Source organism: Chrysemys picta, chromosome 2 (assembly GCF_011386835.1).
Source record: "Chrysemys picta bellii isolate R12L10 chromosome 2, ASM1138683v2, whole genome shotgun sequence".
In the NCBI taxonomy this organism is placed as follows: Eukaryota; Metazoa; Chordata; order Testudines; family Emydidae; genus Chrysemys; species Chrysemys picta.
The window spans coordinates 224,783,492-224,788,969 of NC_088792.1; positions in this window are offsets into that span (position 1 = coordinate 224,783,492).

The window sequence follows — 5,478 nt, forward strand, 5'->3', positions numbered from 1 at the left end:
ACTGTCAATGGGTCAAAAGCCAAACTTTTTATCTGATCTTCTCTGGAATTTAGTGCTTCCAATAGAACCCAGAGCCGCATTAACCTAGGTTTTAATTTTGCAAAATCTAAACCATGCTTCCTTAGGTTTACAGATATGGTCATGATGGACTTTACTAAGAGAAGAAAGGAGTTCCAGCCCACTCTATTACTGGAACTGCTGTCTGGGGTCCTGAAACCAGGGACTAGAGGCAGAACTTCTGTCCTAGTACCATGCTGTTTTTCAGTGGACACTTCTCCTTGTCCTTGATGTCAGTATCTCCTTGTCACACTTTTCCTTTATTTAGGGTAATTTTATAAAAGGGAACATTGCTGCCAGGAGGATTGCTGTTTTCTGTGTGTGTGCGTGTGTGTGTATTTATTGACTCACTTGAGTTCTGCAATATTTGTCTCATTCCTGGAAGAGATGAGTCCTTCAGCATGAGCAATCTATATGGTTTGAGTAGGATCAACATTATTCCCTTGGGGTGGGGGGATTATGTTATTAACAAACAAATGGTCTTTAAGACAGCTTAACACACCTTCCCTCCAGTCTGAGACTTCCCTCTGGGCTTGGTTGCTCATAGGGCTTTTAGCTCAAGGCTGCTCAGTTCACCCCGTAGGTCTCTCAGATCCAATATCCCACTGTCAGGTCAACCCACGTAGGAATTCTGCTTCCCCCTTTTAATTCCCTCAGGCTGGAAGGGTCTCTCGTTGGACTTGATATTATGGCAGATGTTGAAGGGAAAGGCAGGGTGGAGTGTAGCAGGACAGGGCTGACTTCAGCTTCTGTCTGCAGGACAGACCGTTAACTCCTTCCCGTTATGATTCAGTGTGGGGACTGACTGCCCCCTTTCCTTTAATTTGTGTGACAAGTCTTTGCTAGAGTCCTTTTCAAATATTTTTAAATGCATATCTCACAGTCTCAGGAAGGAAACTATTTATTGTAATTGTTCATGAATCATGATCTGAAAATCAAGTTGATTTTATTTTAGAGCACTGATTTGTTCCAAATATACTTATGAGTTATTCATACTTAAGTTTTTGCATAATGGAAGCCACTATGGTAAAAAAAAAACTCTAGAAAATTTCATGACAGCCAACTTCCTATGAAATCATCATCACAACAGGAGGTAAATAAAGTGTGTGCATATGCATCTATATAAGTATAGTATGTATGTATCTATATAAGTATGTGTCACAATAAGGATGGAGGTAAATCATGTGCATGAGAGGGCCTCAATTATTAGATTAGGTTTTCTAAATAGGATAACAGGAGGACTTGTGGCACCTTAGAGACTAACAAATCAATCCTAGATCAATCCACACAAGCGGTCCATTTCCTGGACACTACTGTGCTAATAAGCGATGGTCACATAAATACCACCCTATACCGGAAACCTACTGACCGCTACACTTACCTACATGCCTCCAGCTTCCATCCAGGACACACCACACGATCCATTGTCTACAGCCAAGCTCTAAGATATAACCGCATTTGCTCCAATCCCTCGGATAGAGACAAACACCTACAAGATCTCTATCAGGCATTCTTAAAACTACAATACCCACCTGCTGAAGTGAAAAAACAGATTGACAGAGCCAGACGAGTACCCAGAAGTCACCTCCTACAAGACAGGCCCAACAAAGAAAATAACAGAACACCACTAGCTGTCACCTTCAGCCCCCAACTAAAACCTCTCCAGCGCATCATCAGAGATCTACAACCTATCCTGAAAGATGATCCTTTACTCTCACAGATCTTGGGAGACAGACCTGTCCTCGCTTACAGACAACCCCCCAACCTAAAGCAAATACTCACCAGCAACCACACATCACTGAACAAAACCACTAACCCAGGAACCTATCCTTGTAACAAACCCCGATGTCAACTCTGTCCACATATCTATTCCAGTGACATCATCATAGGACCTAATCACATCAGCCATACCATCAGGGGCTCGTTCACCTGCACATCTACCAATGTGATATATGCCATCATGTGCCAGCAATGCCCCTCTGCCATGTACATTGGCCAAACCGGACAGTCTCTACGCAAAAGAATTAATGGACACAAATCTGACATCAGGAATCAAAATACTCAAAAACCAGTGGGAGAACACTTTAACCTGTCTGGTCATTCAGTGACAGACCTGCGGGTGGCTATATTACAACAGAAAAACTTCAAAAACAGACTCCAACGAGAAACTGCTGAGCTAGAATTGATATGCAAACTAGACACAATCAACTCCGGTTTGAATAAGGACTGGGAATGGCTGAGCCATTACAGACATTGAATCTGTCTCCCCTTGTTAGTATTCTCACACTTGTTATCTAACTGTCTGTCTGTACTAGGCTAGCTTGATTATCACTTCAAAAGTTTTTTTTTTTTTTTCTCTTAATTAATTGGCCTCTCAGAGGTGGTAAGACAACTCCCACCTGTTTATGCTCTCTGTATGTGTGTATATATATCTCCTCAACATATGTTCCATTCTATATGCATCCGAAGAAGTGGGCTGTAGTCCACGAAAGCTTATGCTCTAATAAATTTGTTAGTCTCTAAGGTGCCACAAGTCCTCCTGTTCTTCTTTTTGCGGATACAGACTAACACGGCTGCTACTCTGAAACCTCTAAATAGGATGAAACTATAAATATGATGCTTTATATTTTCATTGGTAGTCACGCAGCAGAGTTTTTTCATGAAAATATGTCATTTTTGTATTTATAAAAATGTAGGGGCCTAGAATACAGCAGAAGACAAAAATCCAGTCACTAATCAGGCAAGCTCTTTTACACAAGAAGAGGTTATAGAAAGTGAAGCAACACTGAGCACACTATTGCTGCAAAGGCTAATCATGGGAGCTTTACAAGAAGTCTTGCTATGGGCAAGACTCTGTCAGTAAATCAATTGCACAATATAGAAGAAAGTACAACCTACATGTCTAAAGTCTATTGGCTTTCTGACCTTGTTAGTGTGTAATTCTGATATTAGATTGGTACCCTAGGAGACAGCTGCAGGCTGTAGTCATTAAAATTTGTTCTTCCTGATAAATCAAATGGATATCCCTGGGAATTCTAATACAAGGATTTTTCTACTTCCTGTCCTTAACTGTTGTGCAGTTTTGCTGAGTCATTTCCAACAGCATAATCAGTTTGTATTTCATTGATGTGTGTATGTGTCATATATGAGAAAGCAAGAAAAGAGATGGTCATAATTTTTTGTTCAAAACTTCTTGTCAATTAAAATTGGCCTTTTATGAAAGCCAAATATTTTCCAGGAAAGCCTGTTAAAAAATATTTTCCACTTTTTCTCAAAACGGAAAATTTTGAAATTTCAAAAATGTTTTAATGTTAATTTTATTTTCCCTTTCTCCCTTTCTGACACTGATTGCAATAGAATGAATTATGTTGTTTATTTGTTGTTTTGTTTTGATTTTACACTTTCATTTTTCATTCTGCCTGCCTTTCTTCCTATGCCTTTTCAAACTTCCTCAAGTTTGATAAAGCTTCAGAATAGCAAGAGGAAAAATGAAAATCTGTAATACTGATATTCTAATTTTCAAAACTGCCTCAACTTTGATCACAGAATTACATTGTTTTATTTATCCTTTTGCCACTTACAACTTTGAAAAAATTAAAGTTACAGTGTAGAAAAAGGTTTCAGGGTGGTAGCCGTGTTAGTCTGTATCAGCAAAAAGAACGAGGAGTACTTTTTGGCACCTTAGAGACTAACACATTTATCTGAGCATAAGCTTTCATGGGCTAAAACCCACTTCATCGGATGCATGAAGTGGAAAATATGGTAGGAAGAGATAGATATACACAGAGGACATGAAAAAAATGGGTTTTGTCATACTAACTATAACGAGAGTGATCAGTTAAGGTGGGCTATTATCAGCAGGAGAAAAAAAACTTTTGTAGTGATAATCAGGATGACCCATTTCCAACAGTTGACAAGAAGGTGTGAGTAACAGCATGGGGAAATAGGTTTTACTTTGTGTAATGACCCATCCATTCCCAGTCTTTATTCAAGCCTAATTTAATGGTGTCCAGTTTGCAAATTAATTCCAATCCTGCAGTTTCTTGTTGGAGCCTGGGTTTTTTTGGAGTATTGCGACTTTGATGTCTGTAATCGAGTGACCAGGGAGGTTGAAGTGTTCTCCAACTGCTGTTTGAATGGTATAATTCTTGACGTCTGATTTGTGTCCATTTATTCTTTTACGTAGAGACTGTCCGGTTTGGCCAATGTACATGGCAGAGGGGCATTGCTGGCACATGATGGCATATATCACATTGGTAGATGTGCAGGTGTTCGAGCCTCTGATAGTGTGGCTGATGTGATTAGGTCCTTTGATGGTGTCCCCTGAATAGATATGTGGACAGAATTGGCAATGGGCTTTGTTGCAAGGATAGGTTCCTGGGGTAGTGTTTTTATTGTGTGGTGTGTGGTTGCTGGTGAGTATTTGCTTCATGTTGGGGGGCTGTCTGTAAGCGAGGACTGGCCTGTCTCCCAAGATCTGTGAGAGTGAGGGATCGTCCTTCAGGATAGGTTGTAGCTCCTTGATGATGTGCTGGAGAGGTTTTAGTTGGGGGCTGAAGGCGATGGCTAGTAGCATTCTGTTACTTTCTTTGTTGGGCCTGTCTTGTAGTAGGTGACTTCTGGGTACTCTTCTGGCTCTGTCAATCTGTTTCTTCACTTCAGCAGGTGGGTACTGTAGTTGTAAGAATGCTTGATAGAGATCTTGTAGGTGTTTGTCTCTGTCTGAGGAGTTGGAGCAAATGTGATTGTATCTTAGAGCTTGGCTGTAGACAATGGATTGTGTGGTGTGGTCTGGATGAAAGCTGGAGGCATGCAGGTAAGTATAGCGGTCTGTAGGTTTCTGGTATAGGGTGGCGTTTATGTGACCACCGCTTATTAGTATTGTAGTATTCAGGACGTGGGTCTCTTGTGGTGACTGGTCCAGGCTGAGGTTGATGGTTGGATGGAAATTGTTGAAATCATGGTCCAGACCTGCCATTCATTTGCTTGCATTCAGTGGCAAAGGGAAAAAGGGGGGGACGGGGGAATCAAATCCAAACTTTAAAAATGTTTCAATTTTCAAAACTGAAACAAATTTCAAAATAAAAGTGATTTTGTTTTGAAATGTTCTGTTGATTTTTTTTTAAATGTATCAAAAAAGTTTTCCCATGAAAAATTTCATTTTCAACAAAATCCAACTTTTGGGCAGGAAAACGTTTTGGTCAAAAAATGTCAACCAGTTCTCTAGACTGCTCTTGTATCAGATAATTTCACACACAATGCCCCAAAAGAAATGAGAATTCCACAACCTTGAGACACCTCATTTTCCCCTCATAGTGTCAGTCAGATAGGGCATGAACAGAGAGGTGTCCTCTCTTATTAAGGTGTACTGCAAAGGGCCATGGCTGATAAGTACAGGGAAGAAGCAAAAAAGAATAAGGA